Below are 16,211 nucleotides of genomic sequence, written 5' to 3'. Positions count from 1 at the left end.
ATACAAACAAATGAAAAATGGCAAAGGACTGCAATAGGCGTTTCTCCAAAAAAGATATGCCAATTCCAATATGCACATGAAAAGATGCTCACTATCACTAGCCACTAGGGAAATGCAAATCAAAATCACAATGAGATACTGCTTCATATCCGTTAGGATGGACATCATCAAAACAATGGAAAATACCAAGTGTTGGGGATTGTATGGAGAACCTGATATCCTGGAGGATTGCTAGTGAGAATGTAAAATGGTGCAACCACTATGGGAAATATTTTGGTGATTTCCCCAATTTTGGTGATTAAACACAAAATTACCATGATCCTGCAATTTTACTTCTAGGTGTGTACACCAAAGTACTGAAATCAGAGACTCAAACATATACTTGCACATCAATATTCATAGCAGCATTATTCACAACAGACAAAAGGTGAAAATGACCCAAATGTTCATGAACAAAGAAGTAGATAAACAAAATGTGGTATATTCATACAATGGAATATTATTTAGCCTTTAAAAAAGTGAAATTCTGATATCTGTTACAACACAGATGAGTCTGGAAAACATAATGCTAAGTGAGATAAGCCAGACACAAAAGAACATACTATATGATTCCATGTATATAAGGGACCTAGAATATGTAAATACATGCAGACAGAAAATATAATAGAGGTTACCAAGATCTGGAGGAAAATGGTGAAGAGGAATTATGGTCTTACGGGTACAGAGTTTTTGTTTGGAATGATGAAAAATTTCTGGAAATGGAGAGTAGTGATAGTTGCATAACAACGTGAATGTACTTAATGCTGCTGAATTGCACATTTAAAACGGTTAAATGGTAAAATTTATGGTATATATATTTTATCAAAATAAAGAAATACACTGTAAAAAATATTAGCATGGATGGTTGTGCAGTGGAATGAGAGAGGAGAAAAGTAAAGACGTGCTAAGTTTCCTGTTCAAGGGACTTACTAGAGACAAATTGAACTGTATGGGAATGAAAAGTACAGCATAGGGAATACAGTCAATAATGTGGTGGTAACTCAGGGCGCCTGGGTGGCTCAGTAGGTTAAACCGACAACAGCTCAGGTCATGATCTCGCAGTTCCTGAGTTGGAGCCCTATGTTGGGCTCTGTGCTGACAGCTTGGAGCCTGGAGCCTGTTTCAGAGTCTGTGTCTTCCTCTCTCTCTGCCCCTCCCCTGCTCACACTCTATCTCTGTCTCTCTCTCTCAAAAATAAACATTAAAAATTTTTTTAAAAATAATGTAATAACTCTGTATGGTGATGGATGGTAACTACACTTATCACAGTGAGTATTTTGTAATGTATATAATTGTCAAATCACTATGATGTACACCTGAAACTAATGTAATATTTTATGTCAACTGTATTTCAATTAAAAAGATTGAACTCTAGCCATGGTTAAAAAAAAAATATGCTGGGGCGCGTGGGTGGCTCAGTCGATTGAGTGCCCACCTTTGGCTCAGATCATGATCTCACGGTTCGTGAGTTTGAGCCCCGTGTCCAGCTCTGTGCTGACAGCTCAGAGCCTGGAGCCTGCTTCAGATACTGTGTCTCCCTCACTATCTGCCCCTCCCTTGCTCATGCTCTGTCTTTCTCTCTCAAAAATAAATAAACGTTGAAAAAAATATTTTTAAGTATGCTTAATATTATGTGTTAAATATTTAAAGGGACTGAAGTACCTACAAAAATATAAGTAGAAGGTAAAACTTTCTAACAAGTAAAGGAAATTAAATGGAACAAAAAGCAGAAAGCAAAAGCAAAACTATAATGTATGGAAATATAAAACATACACAAAATGGCATGCCTAACTGTAAATACATCAGTAGTCTCAATAAATATGAACAGGTTAAATTTGCCCATTAAAAAAAGGAATCTAGAGCTGGATTTTTAGAAAGTATCTAGCCATAGACTTCAAACTAGAGATGCACTTAAAAAAAATGACACAGGGAAATGAAAAAATAAAGAAATAGAAGAAGATATATCAAGCAAATATAAAGAGGATGAAAGTAGTTGTAACAACATAAATGTCAGACTACCTAGAATTCAAAGCATTAAAAGTGATAAAAAGAAATGTTTTATATTAATAAAAGGAGCCATCTCTCAAGAAGATATAATGATGATTATTGATATGCTTAAAACACAAGATTGAAATATATAAAGTAAAACTGAAAGTGACAAATATTTGTGATAGTGGGAGAGTTTTACACATTTCTTTCATAAAATGACTAATCAAGCAGACAAAAAGTAATTACAGGTATGGGGAGGGTTTTAATAACACAACTCAATAAATTTCTCTCAACAAACAAATGGAATACACATGAAATTTGCAGAACTTGATAATTTCATGATCATGACCACAAAAGAAATTTCAGCAAATTCTAAAATGTTGACTTCATACAGTCTCATTCAGTAACTATAATAAAATAAATCTGAAACCATACAAAAATATAGCTTCCCCAATTCTACTTACCTTCGGATTAAACAGGAAGTCAAAATAGTGGTAACATATAACGTGGAAATGATACAGAATAAGAGTAGTGCATATTGAAATCTTCAAGGATTCAGCCAAACCAGCAGTCAGAACATTTATAATCTTAAATACACATTAAATAATTATAAAGTTCAAAAACAAATGAGTTAAACTTAAAAAAAAAACTAAGCTAATAAAAGAGAAACAAAGTAAACTCAATTGAAATAGAAAAAAGGAATAAAATAAGATTGAAACTAAAAATTAATAATTTAAAAACAAATTTGCACTTGTGTCTAAAACTAAATGATCTATTTGCAAAGCTCAATGTAATGGATATTTTGGCAAATATAATGAAAGAGAAAAAGAACAATTAAACTAAACATTAAGAAAAATGAAAGACATATGACTATAGATAGAAAATATATTTAATAATTATGAGGGACAACTCTAGCAGAACTTCAAGAGATGAATATTCCTGATATAACCTCTTCCACAGCTTGGAAAAATGGTGGAAAACCACTCACTCATTTTAAGATGCTAGCTTAACTTTGATTCTTAAACCAAACAGGATATCACAAGAAAAGAAATTTAAAGGCCAATATAACTTATGAGATAGATGCAAAAATCTTAAAGAAAATGTTGGGAAACCAACATTGTGATCAGCACTGTATTAGAAGACCATGTGAGGATTGAACTGAGAACTCAAAGGTAGTTCACATACAGAATCTGTTAGTATAATTTCCTATATTAATAAAATTAAAGAAGAAAATCAGATGACCACTTCAATAGACAATAAACAATAGCCTTTGATAAATTCAAGTCCATTCATGATTTTTTAACAAACTCCTAGAAAACTAACAAAACTTCATAAACTTGTTAAAAGGCATTAACCAAAATACTTAACAAAGGTGGCACATTTTTGTAAAGCACTAAAGCAATCCCACTAAAGTCAGTAAAGACTAAGTATTACCTCTGCTTCAACATTTTATTTAATTATTTATTTTTAAAGTTTATTTATTTATTTTGAGAGAGAGAGAAAGAGCATGAGCTGGAGTGGGACAGAGAGAGAGAGAGAGAGAGAAAGAGAGCATCCTAAGCAGGCTCTGCACCATCAAGAGTGGAGCCCAATGCAGGGCTCGAACTCAGGAAGAGGTCATGACCTGAGCCAAAACCAAGACTCGGACACTTAACCAACTGAGTCACCCAGGTGCCCCACATTTCAACATTTTATAGGATGCTCTGACCAATGCAGTAAATATATAAAATGTATAAATGCTGGAAAAGAAAAATATGCCATTATTAACAGATAATATAGTCATTTGTCTAAAGAATATAAAAAAATTAATTGACAGACTATTATAACTGCTCACAGAACTTAGCAAGATAGTCAAATACAAAATTAGGATATAAAGAAAGCAAAACAGAAAACCCACTTCCTTTCATATACACCAGTTACCCCATTAAAAAAATGTCATGATAGGGGAGCCTGGGTGGCTCAGTTGGTTAAGCGTCCGACTTTGGCTCAGCTCATGATCTCACAGTTCGTGGGTTCAAGCCCTACGTCAGGCTCAATGCTGACAGCTCAGAGCCTGGAGCCTGCTTTGGATTCTGGGTCTCCCTCTCTCTCTGCCCCTCCTCTGCTCATGCTCTGTCTCTCTCGCTTTCTCTTTCAAAAATAAATAAATAAACATTAAAAAAAATTTTTTTAATGTCATGATAGAAGTGCCTGGGGGGCTCAGTCAGTTAAGCCTCTGACTCTTGATTCGGCTCAAGTCAGGATCTCACAGTGGTGAGGTCCAGCCCCGCGTCAGGGTCCACTCTGAGTGTGGAGAATGCTTGGGATTCTCTCTCTCCCTGTCTCTCTGCCCCCCGGCCCGTTGTCAAAATAAATAAATAAGCATTTAAAAAAAAAATGTCATGGTATACATGCCAAAACATTTGAACCTGAATCTAATGAAGACTTTAGCTACCGTTTTTCAGGAAATACTGGAGACATTAAATGACATTGTGAGGAGGCAGACACACACGTTGAATACGGGTAACTCTTCAGGACAAATGATCAGTTTTTTTACTAAATTAATCGCATGAAAAAGTGAAGGGATAATGATGGATACATGGCATTATATATTTGTCCAAACCCATAAAATGTACAACACCAAGAATGAACCCTAAGGTCAACTATGGACTGTGGGTAATTATAATCTTTCAATATACATTCACTGATGGTAACAAATGTACTCTGGGGTGAGGTGTTGATAATGCGGGAGGCTGTGCCTTGGGGGTGGGGAGTAGACGAGGAATCTGCACATTCCTCTTAACTTGCTGTGAACCTAAAACTTAAAAAGTTAAGTCTTTAACGGGGCGCCTGGGTGGCTCAGTCGGTTAAGTGTCCGACTTTGGCTTAGGTCATGATCTCACACTCGGTGAGTTTGAGCCCCGCATCAGGCTCTGTGCTGACAGCTTGGACCCTGGAGACTGCTTTGGATTCTGTGTCTCCCTCTCTCTGCCCCTCCCCTGCTCACTCTGTCTCTCTCTCAAAAATAAACATTAAAAAAATTTTTTTTAAAACACACAAAAAACTTAAGCCTTTAAAGAAAAGTCAAGACCTCAAAAACAAAACCAACACACAAACAAAAAACCCTAGCAATCTGTATTGTGATATGAATAAATAAAAAATATAGAAGCCAAGAATATCACACATAAAATATCTCCTTACCACTCATAAAAAATAAAAATGGTGAGGGAAGACAGAACTCCTACAGGTTAGAAGAAAATCAAGAAACACACCCACCAATCTGTTTAGATCCCAGTTCAAACATGAAAATATATCTTTAAACAATCAAGGAAAATTTAACCTAAACTGGGTATTAGATGACATATGAGACATTTTTCCTAATTTTGTCAGGTATGATTATTCTATGTTGTTATGTTTTTTTAAGAAGCCTTGTGAGGTAGGAATATATAAATACTTCTATTTAAATTTTGAACTGATGAGTCTTTAAAAAATAATATATAATAATGAGTAATGTATCTGTGAGTTGCTTTAAAATACTCAATCAAAATTGAATATATATAAATTGAATATGTGTATAATATGTATATTTGAACCCTATCCATTTAAAAAAATACATTTTATACCTGAAAATAAATTCCATGTGAATTACATATGTGTATGTATGTGTGAATTATATGCATATATATTAAAATAAAACATGATAACAAATTTTCATTACATGGGGCTTGGAATGTCTACTGAAACTAGATTTAAAAAGCAAAAACTATAAAGAGAAAATGTAATTTGTCTGCTTCAAAAATATAAATGCTTTGTGTACGAAGAGATACCACAAGAATATCAAAATTTAAGAATAAGCAATAGCCTAGGAGAAACAAATAATATCAAGAATATACTTTTTTTAAAAAAAGAATATATTTTATTTTATTTATTTATTTTTAAATTTTTTTTGATGTTTATTTGTGAGAGAGAGAGACAGACAGACAGAGTGTGAGCAGGGAGGAGCAGAGAGAGAGGGAGACACAGAATCTGAAACAGGCTCCAGGCTCTGAGCCATCAGCACAGAGCCTGTTGCGGGGCTGAAACTCACCGACTGTGAGATCATGACCTGAGCCAAAGTCAGCCGCTTAACCAACTGAGCCACCCAGGCGCCCCCAAAAAGAATATATTTTATTTTACTTTTTAATTTTTTTTTCAATATATGAAATTTATTGTCAAATTGGTTTCCACACAACACCCAGTGCTCATCCCAAAAAGAATATATTTTAAAAACTCTTACAAATTCATGCAAAAGAGATAACCAACCCAAATGAGAAAACTACGGAAAGAATTTGAAAAAGAAATTCACTAAAGAGGAAATATCAGTGGCCAATAAAGACATGAAAAGACACTCCAATCTACTGGTTTTCAAATGTATGCAAATTAAAGCCAAATTGGAAGTACCACAAAGTTTTGGCAAGAATCTTAGTTTAATAATATGAAAACTTTTCAAGTACTCTCATGCACTGTCAGTGGGAATTTAAATTGGCCCTTTGAAGGGCAATTCAGCAGTATCTAATAAGTTTAAACTGTATATACCCCCCATGACACTTCTTAAAATCAGCCTTCTAGAAAGGCAGACGCATGTGCTTAAGGAAATGCGATTAAAGACAATTCATTGCAGGAGCACCTGGGTGGCTCAGTCAGTTGAGCATCCGACTCTTGGTTCCAGCTCATGATCTCACAGTTTCATGGGTTCAAGCCCTGCGTCTGGCTCTGCGCTGGTAGCGTGAGGCCTGCTTGGGATTCTATCTCTCTCTCTGCCTCTCCCCCACTTGCACTGTCTCTGTCTCTCTCAAAATAAACATTAAAAAAAAAAAACCATGGGGGCGCCTGGGTGGCGCAGTCGGCTAAGCGTCCGACTTCAGCCAGGTCACGATCTCGCGGTCCGTGAGTTCGAGCCCCGCGTCAGGCTCTGGGCTGATGGCTCAGAGCCTGGAGCCTGTTTCCGATTCTGTGTCTCCCTCTCTCTCTGCCCCTCCCCCGTTCATGCTCTGTCTCTCTCTGTGCCAAAAATAAATAAAAAACGTTGAAAAAAAATTAAAAAAAAAACAAAAAAAAAACATGAAGATAATTCATTGCAGCATTGTCTCCAAGAGGGGAAAACTAGACCTCCTTCAATACTCATCAACAGAAGCCTGACCAAATAAACTGATCACTAGCAGAAACTATGCAGTAGCTCCAAATGGAGAAGTAAATCTCTATGAACTGCATCTTGCTGCAGAAAGAAGCAAGTTGCAAACTGATTCAGTTGAGAAACAATCTCCACAGAAAATAATCCTGCATAAATTAATAAAGGTATTAATTATATGTTAGTAATATATGCATACACATATATATGAATATGGCTTGAATACCTATGTAAATATAGTACTCATATTAACTTAATACCTGTGTATATACACACACAGTCATAGGTTATCAACACATAGATATGTACATACACACACGTGCACACAGCAAAATGTCTTGAATGACACACACCAAACTGAAGATCATAAGGGGATGGTGATTAGATCAAAGAACAAAACCATAGGATTAGAGCAATAGAAAGTGAAAATCTTTGAGGTATTCAAAATCCACTATTTTTTCAAAATCTTGAAAACAGAGGGAAACGTCCTTGAACCTTGTCAGTATCATTTAAATTGTTTACTAGGAGAATGAATCTGGATATAAATTGTATAATTAAGAATAAGTTTATTTTTGGGATGCCTGGGTGGCTCAGTTGGTTAAGCATCTGACTCTCAGCTCAGGTCATGATCTCATGGTTCCTGCGTTCGAGCCCCATGTCGGGCTCTGTGCTGACAGCCTGGAGCCTGGAGCCCACTATGAGTTCTGTGTCTCCCTCTCTCTGACCCTCCTCTGCCCCTGCTCACACTCTGTCTCTCTCTCTCTCTCTCTCTCTCTCTCTCAAAAATAAATAAATATTAAAAAAAAAAAAGAATAAGTTTATTTTTTAAACTTCCAGAGCTGAGTAGATGTCTTTGGCCACACTGATGAGAGGCACCTTAGGACAGAGGGGATGGCAGCTGGAATGCAGATTCTTGTGTCTGGAGGCTTTTAATTGCTGACTAGCACTAACTCAGTGACCTCCACTGCCCCACATGGGTCTCCCCGAAGAAAAGTTAAATCCCAGGCTAGTGACCGCCTCTCTACCCCTACAAACCCTGTATATATGGGGAAAGTAAAACTCTAGGGGAAAGCCTTTGGATCTTGACTCCGTGGAATCCACAGAAGTATCTGATAAAAAGGAGATAATTCTGCAAACACAAAATTACACATGTCAAAATATTAAAAATCTGGATGACAAACCAGACCGTTAGGACATAGTGAATCGACATTCTTAAAACACACACGACGTAGATTTTTCTGAAATCGTGATCTCTCTTGCTATATTCAAACCAGGTTTCCACTCACCAGAATCCATCTGTAAATGAGGAGCCTAAGGAAGGGCACATGGAGAATAACACATTCTAAGGTCAAATGGGAAAGACATCCAACTCCTTCTACAAAAGATGAGGGCAGGGAATCAAAAGTTGATTGAATTCAACCAGCTGATCTGATGTGGCTCCGCCCCTACTCCCAGCCTAGTCCCCCAGTGCAAGTTTACTTTGCGTATGGAGATCATGCCACCCATTTTTCAGTTGTGATTCTGGATGTACAGGGGCCACAACTGTATCAATATTTGGATAAGGATTAGGAATTGGACAGAGTGCTGGGAGGGGGGGCTGTTTTGCTAGTTCAGGAATGCTCAAGAGGATGAAAATAATCATACGACCGTTCATTGAGGTTCTACCAATTGCCAGCACTGTGCAAGGCACACTTCCTACATCACTGCGCTTTAATTCAGTCTCCTAAGACTTCAGGAAGAATGTCCTCATTTTGCAGGTCAATCACTTGCTCAAGGCTACATAACTCGTAAATGCCAGAGCGAGCACTTAAACCAATTCTCAGGTTCCAAAGTCCATGTTCTCACTCACCCACCGCATTCAGCAGGCTCTCTTTTTTTCCAGGGAGGCAAAATCAAGCTGGAAGATGTCTACTTTAGGGGCAAAGCATTTGCTCAAAGCTCCAGGAGTCCAGGCAGCAAAGCGACCTCAAGGTCAGCCTCGAAGAAATAGCCCCTTCCTTGGTCCTGGGGTGGGGAATCCTCCAGACCTGAGAGGCCTTGGGGCTGGAGCTCATCATCCCCAGAGTTGACGTTTACGCACAGAACCTTGCTGAGTCACCTAGGAAGTCAATGCTATTACACAACAAATCAGACGGCCACTAAGCCAACCTTGTTCCTCAGGGTTGCTTCAACCCCAGGCTTTAGTGACCCAACCAAGGGGCAGCAACTCCTTAAAGGGAAGTCCAAGTGTTAGAAAAACAGGTTTTGGGGGAAGAAAGCTGATTCTCAGACTGATCAAATAATTCTAGGTGCACAGACCATTCCCCCCCTCCCCAGGGCATGCTTTTATGTCCTCCAAGAGCTGAGCAACCCCCACCTCAGGGTCCTACCCTGCTATTCCCTCTGCCTGGAAGGCTTCTCCCCCGGAAATCTGAGGGGCTTGCTCCTGCACCCCATTTAGCTCTCTACTCAAATCTCTTTTTCATTCTTTCAGGTTTTCTGGCCTTTATATCTAAAATATTGACGACAACACTCCTTCCTTCTGACAGACACACAAACACGCCCATAGCGCTCATCCCTGCTCTATTTCTTTTCTCCTTAGAATCTATCATCAGCTAATATAATATACATCGTACTTCTTTATCTTATCTGCTAGACTGTAAACTCCACAAGGGCAGAGATTTGTGTCTGCGCTCGCAGCTACAGGGCCAGCACTCAGAACAGCGTCTGCTGTTTAATAAGCACTCAGTAAATACTTGTTGAATGACTAAATCCATCTGGGCTTTAGAGGAGAACAGAGAAATCTTGGAAAACCCCTACAAGGTGTAAGTGTGGCATTCAGGGAAAAATCTAGAGCTTTGGAGACCCCTATTTGAAGGTAGGCCCAGACTAGATACTTAATCTAGTGTAGGAAGTAATCTAGATTAAAACTTATTCTCACTAAGCCTCATTTGGTGGTTGGTCAAGGGAGAGTATTTGCCTCTTGGGATCGCAGTGAGGTCTGATAATAATGTCCGAAAATTGATTTAATACCAGGCTCTGTGCCAAGGACTGTACATGCACTATTCCTTTAATCCCCACAACAATCCCATTAACACCAAGCAGATCAAAGTGGCGTGCCCAGGGTGATGAAGACAGGAAACGGACAGGTCACAGGACTCCAACCTTCATTTTTGTGTCTCTGAAATCCACGAGCGAACCACCACGTTGGATGCAGAGTGATGCTGGGTGCTGATGGGGAGAAGGTGCCCACACTGTTCCTCAACTTGCCCTCCTGCCTGTGCCCTAGGCACAGTTGTTCCCAACCACTATCCCGGAGGCACTGCTCCTGCTACTGAAAAAGAACCGGGACCGGAGAGCCTGGGTGGCTCAGGTGGTTAAGCAACCAACCTCGGCTCAGGTCATGATCTCACAGCTCGTGAGTTCGAGCCACGAGTCTGGTTCTGTGCTGACAGCTCAGAGCCTGGACCCTGCTTCAGAGTCTGTGTGTGTGTCTCTCTCTCTGCCCCTCTCCTGTTCGCACTCTGTCTTGCTCTCTCTCAAAAATAAACATTAAAAAAAAAAAAAGAACCAGGACAGTTGAGAACCCAGGACAACCCACACCTGTGGCCCTACCAGCCTTATGACCTGCTGCAGCCTTTCACATTCAGGTGCATGTACTCTCAGCCCTCCTGCCACCAGGATCTTATTTGGCACTGGGCCCTGGTACTTTGTCACTTTTACGTGGAATAAGTGACTTACAGGAAACAATATTTTTACTTGAAATCAATGTATCACTGAGAAATCGTTCCATTGCTTAACAAGTGGCATATGTTGTTCAACTGAATTTTTTTTTTATTTAAGCAAGAAGAAAAATTTGTGGACACATATAGTTACATATACACACACATAGTTTTAAAATACAAGTTGAAATATTGCCCTGTGTTCCAGCACCAAAAATAGACAAAAAGGGCTTTCAAAACCTAATTTATACACTTCACAAAATTAGCTCTTTTTTTTTTTTTTAATACATACAAAATACTCGTGTTGTGCTTTGAACGATGATGTAAGACAAGTTTCAGATTGCTTTTTGCAAGCCCTTCTCCACAAATCCCATACTGTGGGCAAGAGCAGTCTTGACTTCCAATAAACGAAAAACCTCTTGGGATGGAATCAGCACCATCTTTTCTCTTTTGTACGTTGGATTTTATAGGAGTGTGGATACTAGAATGTTCTATAAAATAATAGTTATTAACGAATGCAACTGAGTGATGCAGAGAAGCAGATACTGAAGCAAATATGCAAAATCATTGTGTGTGGGGTTTTTTTGCTGCTCATTAACTTCTGTTTCAAATGGGTGCTCCTTATGTGACTTGTCACTAAGTTGTAATTAAGAGAGGGAAAACACAATTTAAAACACTTCAGCAGCTAAAGCCCCCACCCCCAGCACTAGTGGTGTTCAGTAAAAAAAAAAAAAAAAAAAATGTGTTAGTTGCTGACTCAGGAGTTTTTTCACCAGACCTACCCCAACATGCTCGCTGCCTGCACACTCAGAGGTACTCAAACAATCCAGTTAGAAAAAAAAAAAGTAAAAATTATATTATCCATTGATTTAAAAAGAAGGCAAAGGAGAAGGAGGAGGAGGAGGAGAAGAGAAAGAAGGAGAAGAAGAAGAAGAAGAAGAAGAGGAAGAAAAGGAGGGGGTGGGAGAGAAGGGGAAGGAAAAGGAGAAGGAGGGGAGGAGGAGAAGAGGAAGGGGAAGAGGAAGGAGGAGGAGAGGAGGAAGAGGAAGAAGCACACAGTGAATGTTATTACCTCCTTTGGATGTGCTTCCCTAGAACTGCAGGTGGTGATGCCCGGCTTGCTGGGTCAGAGCAGTGGAAACTCACCAAGGACGCTTTTCTCTGTGCCATACCGCTGCCCCTCACAAGGACTTCTCAGAAAATCCCCACATCTCAGCTAGAAAGATCTCCAAGCTATTGGGTCCAAGCTCTGCCCTTAGCAGAAATCACCACCAGGCTCCCCAGCGAGAGAACAGACAGCGCATGTGACACACGGCAGCCAATGGAAGCACCTCACACCCGTTCTCTCCGTGGCCTGTGTGATTGTTGGAATTGTCTTTCTTGTTCTGACCCTCAATTATTTTCCCACCTTCCCTCCTTTCCCCATAGCAGCCTTAGAAGAGATTACAGGTAAACATCTCTTTATCTTCCAGATACTCCTGTCTCCTGCAGGTGGTGTTTGTTTTAGGCATCACCAGAAGGGGAAAAAATGTCTAATGACTTTGAAAGATGGAGAGAAATGTGGTGCCAATGAAGAGAACTGGTATAAGCCCAAGAGTTAAGAAAGGGATTAATCAAGGTTTTAAGGGTCACAAATTGGGCTTAGAGAGAGAGAAAAAGAAAGAAGAGAAAGAAGGAGGAGAAAAGAGAAGGAAGGAAAGAAGAAGGAAAGTAAGAAATAGGAAGGGAATAAAATGACCGGCTAATATTTCCTGAGCACTTAAAATAAGGAGCAGAAACAGTTCAAAGTGCTTTACTTGTATTAATTCATTTAATCTTAAAATAACCCTCCAAAAGAAATACTATTCTTATAATTTTGCAAATGAGGAAAAGAAGGCAGAAAGTTTAAGTGTCTTAGTGTGGAGTCTGGGATTTGAAAGCAGGCGGTCTGACTCCAGAGCTAAAGGCTTTGCATACTGCTGAATTTGAAGATCCTCGCAGATGGGAGACTGGGCTGATTCTCAGTAGAGCTGATGTCATGGCCAAGAGCACAGACTTTGCCTGAGCCAGAGCTGGGTTCAGTCCTGGTTCCTCCACTCACCAGAAGTCACTCAATTCTCTTATCCTCAGTTTCCCCATCTTTAAAGAGATAATAATAGCCTTTGGTTCATGGGGTGCTTGTAAGGATTACATGGGCTAAATTAGCACAGTGCCAGAACACAGAATGTGCTAGATACATTTTAGTTTTTGTCCCATGTAATCCTCACAAGGACCTTATAAAGGATGTGTTGTCCCATCTCACAGATGTGAAAAATGAGACTCCAAGAGGTATCCAACCTCCCAAGGTCATATGCCTAATAAGGGGTTGTGCTGAGGAAGAACAGGAAAAAGAGAATGGAGAGGGGAGGAAGAAGAAAAGAAGGAGTGACCAGGCTCCAAGTGGGACAAAAGAGAGAAATGTAAGGAGAGGAGAATGGCGGCTGCTGTGGTGAATGCCACTCTATAGTTACCTCAGGTGGACTCAGAATGACATCTTTAATTCATACAAGGTTGTTTCACTCACCATGTGCTCTCCTTTCGTTCAGATTGGGTCTTGTGGTAACACATGAGCAAGTCTGGATGCCCGCCAAATCCCTTAAAGAATTATCTATCCCTAAAGCTTGGTATCTCAACATACAAAGTCAGATCATATGTATAGTTAAAGAAAATCCATCACTGTATTTCATATATTCAACCTGAGCATCTCCTTACCTGCAGAGCAATGTTTCATTAACTTACTTATCCAATGTGAATTACTGCATGAGCATAAAACAAAAAGTTATATCACCTTTTATAGTGTCTAGCCATTTTTTCATAAAATTTAATTACAAGTTAGTCTGTAATGTAACTCCAGTGAGAGCAAAATAATAAATACACAAAGTTAGTGTGTAAATTATAGTTTCACACTAATATACATACACTACCTTTATTTCTTATTGCTGCTATGACAAATTACCACAAACTTAGTGGCTTAAAATAAGATAAATGTATTACCTTATAGTTCTTGAGGTCTTAAGTCCAAAATAGGTCTTATGGAATAGATACAAGTGTCAGTAGATTCATACTCCTTCTGGATGATCTAGGGGAGAATCTGTTTCTTTGCCTTTTCCAGCTGCTAGAGGCCGTCTGCATTCCTTGGCTAGTGACCTCTTCCTCCATTTTCTTTTTTTTTTTTTTTAATTTTTTTTTTAACGTTTATTTATTTTTGAGACAGAGAGAGACAGAGCATGAACGGGGGAGGGGCAGAGAGGGAGACACAGAATCCGAAGCAGGCTCCAGGCTCTGAGCCATCAGCCCAGAGCCTGACACAGGGCTCGAACTCACGGACTGTGAGATCGTGACCTGAGCTGAAGTCGGACACTTAACCGACTGAGCCACCCAGGCGCCCCTCTTCCTCCATTTTCAAAGCCAACAACATAGCATCTTCCAATTTCTCTAACCCCAACCCTACTTCTGTCACCCATATTTCTGTCATCATATCTTTTAACTCTGATCCTCCTGCCTTCTCCTTTAAAGACCCTTATGAGTATATTTGGTCCATGTAGAATCCAAGATAACCCCCCCCCCCCCCCCGCCTTGTCTCAAGATTCCTAACTTAATAATACTTGTAAAGTCCCTTTTCCATGTAAAGTAACATATTCACAAGTTCTGGGGATTAGGACATGAACATCTTTAGGGGATCATTATTCTACCATAATATACTACCTAATTTTTTCAGCTCGATGACTTTTAAAATGTGTAGAAACTCAGGACCCAATGTCTTCATCAATAGATACTGCTGCATCACTATCACTTTCCAGAGGAATTTAAAACTTAATGCAAGAGCCCAGGGCAGGTGCCATTGAAGGTCACTCTTGGTTCAGGCTATAAAAATTCCTGATAAATTTTGTTCAATATTGTCTTAGACATTGTCACCATTAGAAAAAAAAAATAAGTGCAACCATTCTCAGTTTTTCTATTTGAATATTTAAATTTGCACGTTAATAAAAATCACTGATTCTAAACCCTTTTAGGTTGCCAGAAACCCATTTCTACTTTATATTTCAAAAGAGACAGCCAAGGGCTTCCATGACCAATTCAGATGGCCACATTTGCACTGCTTTCCTGAGCAGAACAATCTTCCCAAACGATCAGAGGAGCTCCTGTCTACCTGGTCCTATCAATGGTTAGAAGTCTTAGAAATCACACCTTTAGACTTCCTATGTGACCATGCAGCATGGAAGCATGTTTCCTGGACTTAAGGATGAAACTAAAATTTGAACAAAACAGGAAGAGTCTGTGGTAACAGTCTATGTAAAAGGAGGAGACCAGATGTAGCATTTGGATCATGTGGGAGAGGCTGGAGGAGTTCTCACTGGTTAGCCTTTTATGGTTTCCCATGGGGGGGCATTCTGCCTCCCTTGGGGATATTTGAAACAGGGTGTCTTGATGGGCGGGGGAAGGGGGAACTACCTGCATATGTGAGGAAGGAGGCCAGGGTCTCTAAACTCAGTGCATGGGACACTCCTGTAACTATGATAAATTGTCTCACCAAAATGCTCACAGCATTCCTGTTGAAACGCAGATGGTCCTCTTCCTGTGTCTCCTCCTCCTCATCCATATTTACTTTCTTCAATCACCTCTACTCCTCATTCCCCTAGAGGCCTACTGCTTTCAGCATTAAAGGATATTTAAGCTATAGTTCTTTGTATTCTAGCAAAAGCAGTTAATACCTCAAACAATGCTATATGATAACTTAGGTGAAAATGCCACTAGTTTGTAACGATTAGCAGTTGTCCACAAGGCTAGAGTAAAACCAGGAGAGGCTCTGAATTCTAAAAAAGATTGTTATTCCTCTCCCCAATGTAATTAAAAAAAAAAAAAAAGACACTAAACCATAATGTAAGTAAACCTAACTTAGGTAGGAAAGTTCTTTTTTTTTTTTTTTTTTAAGTTTATTTATTTTGAGAGGGAGAGAGGGAGAGCACATGCAGAGGAGGAGCAGAGAGAGAGGGAGGGAGAGAGAGAGAATCCCAAGCAGGCTCCACACTGCCAGCACAGAGCCCAACATGGGGCTCGAACCCACGAACTGTGAGATCATGACCTGAGCTGAGTCAGACTGTTTAACTGACTGAGGCACCCAGGCGTCCCTAACTTAGGTAGAAAGGTTCTTCATGTGGTAACTACTATAATTTTTAAAAATAAATAGCAAATGCTTTAAAATTTATTTTCCTCATTTCCTTTGCCTTTCTATTTGGAAAGACAAATTAGATGAAAATTAAAAAGAACTCTTCAGGGTGGGAGGGAGGGCAGGGTGGGTGATGGGTATTGAGGAGGGC

The 16,211-nt window shown here is 39.4% G+C and overlaps 1 long non-coding RNA gene across 2 annotated transcripts in view; it reads right to left on the bottom strand.

Annotated features, from left to right (window-relative positions):
* The window catches only part of LOC125925307 (uncharacterized), a 30,405-nt gene extending 21,057 nt beyond the window's left edge, over positions 1 to 9,348 (bottom strand). Inside the window, exon 1 of one of the 2 annotated variants that reach the window (XR_007458778.1) lies at positions 8,461 to 9,348. This is a non-coding gene — a long non-coding RNA (uncharacterized LOC125925307). The remainder of the gene's footprint in view (positions 1 to 8,460) is intronic. The other variant, XR_007458777.1, reaches the window with a different exon arrangement.
* Between the last annotated feature and the right edge of the window lie 6,863 nt (positions 9,349 to 16,211).

The sequence above is a fragment of the Panthera uncia genome, chromosome F1, assembly GCF_023721935.1.
Source record: "Panthera uncia isolate 11264 chromosome F1, Puncia_PCG_1.0, whole genome shotgun sequence".
NCBI lineage: Eukaryota > Metazoa > Chordata > Mammalia > Carnivora > Felidae > Panthera > Panthera uncia.
Note: the sequence above shows the minus strand (reverse complement) of the source record. Positions and strands in the feature narration are given on the sequence as shown.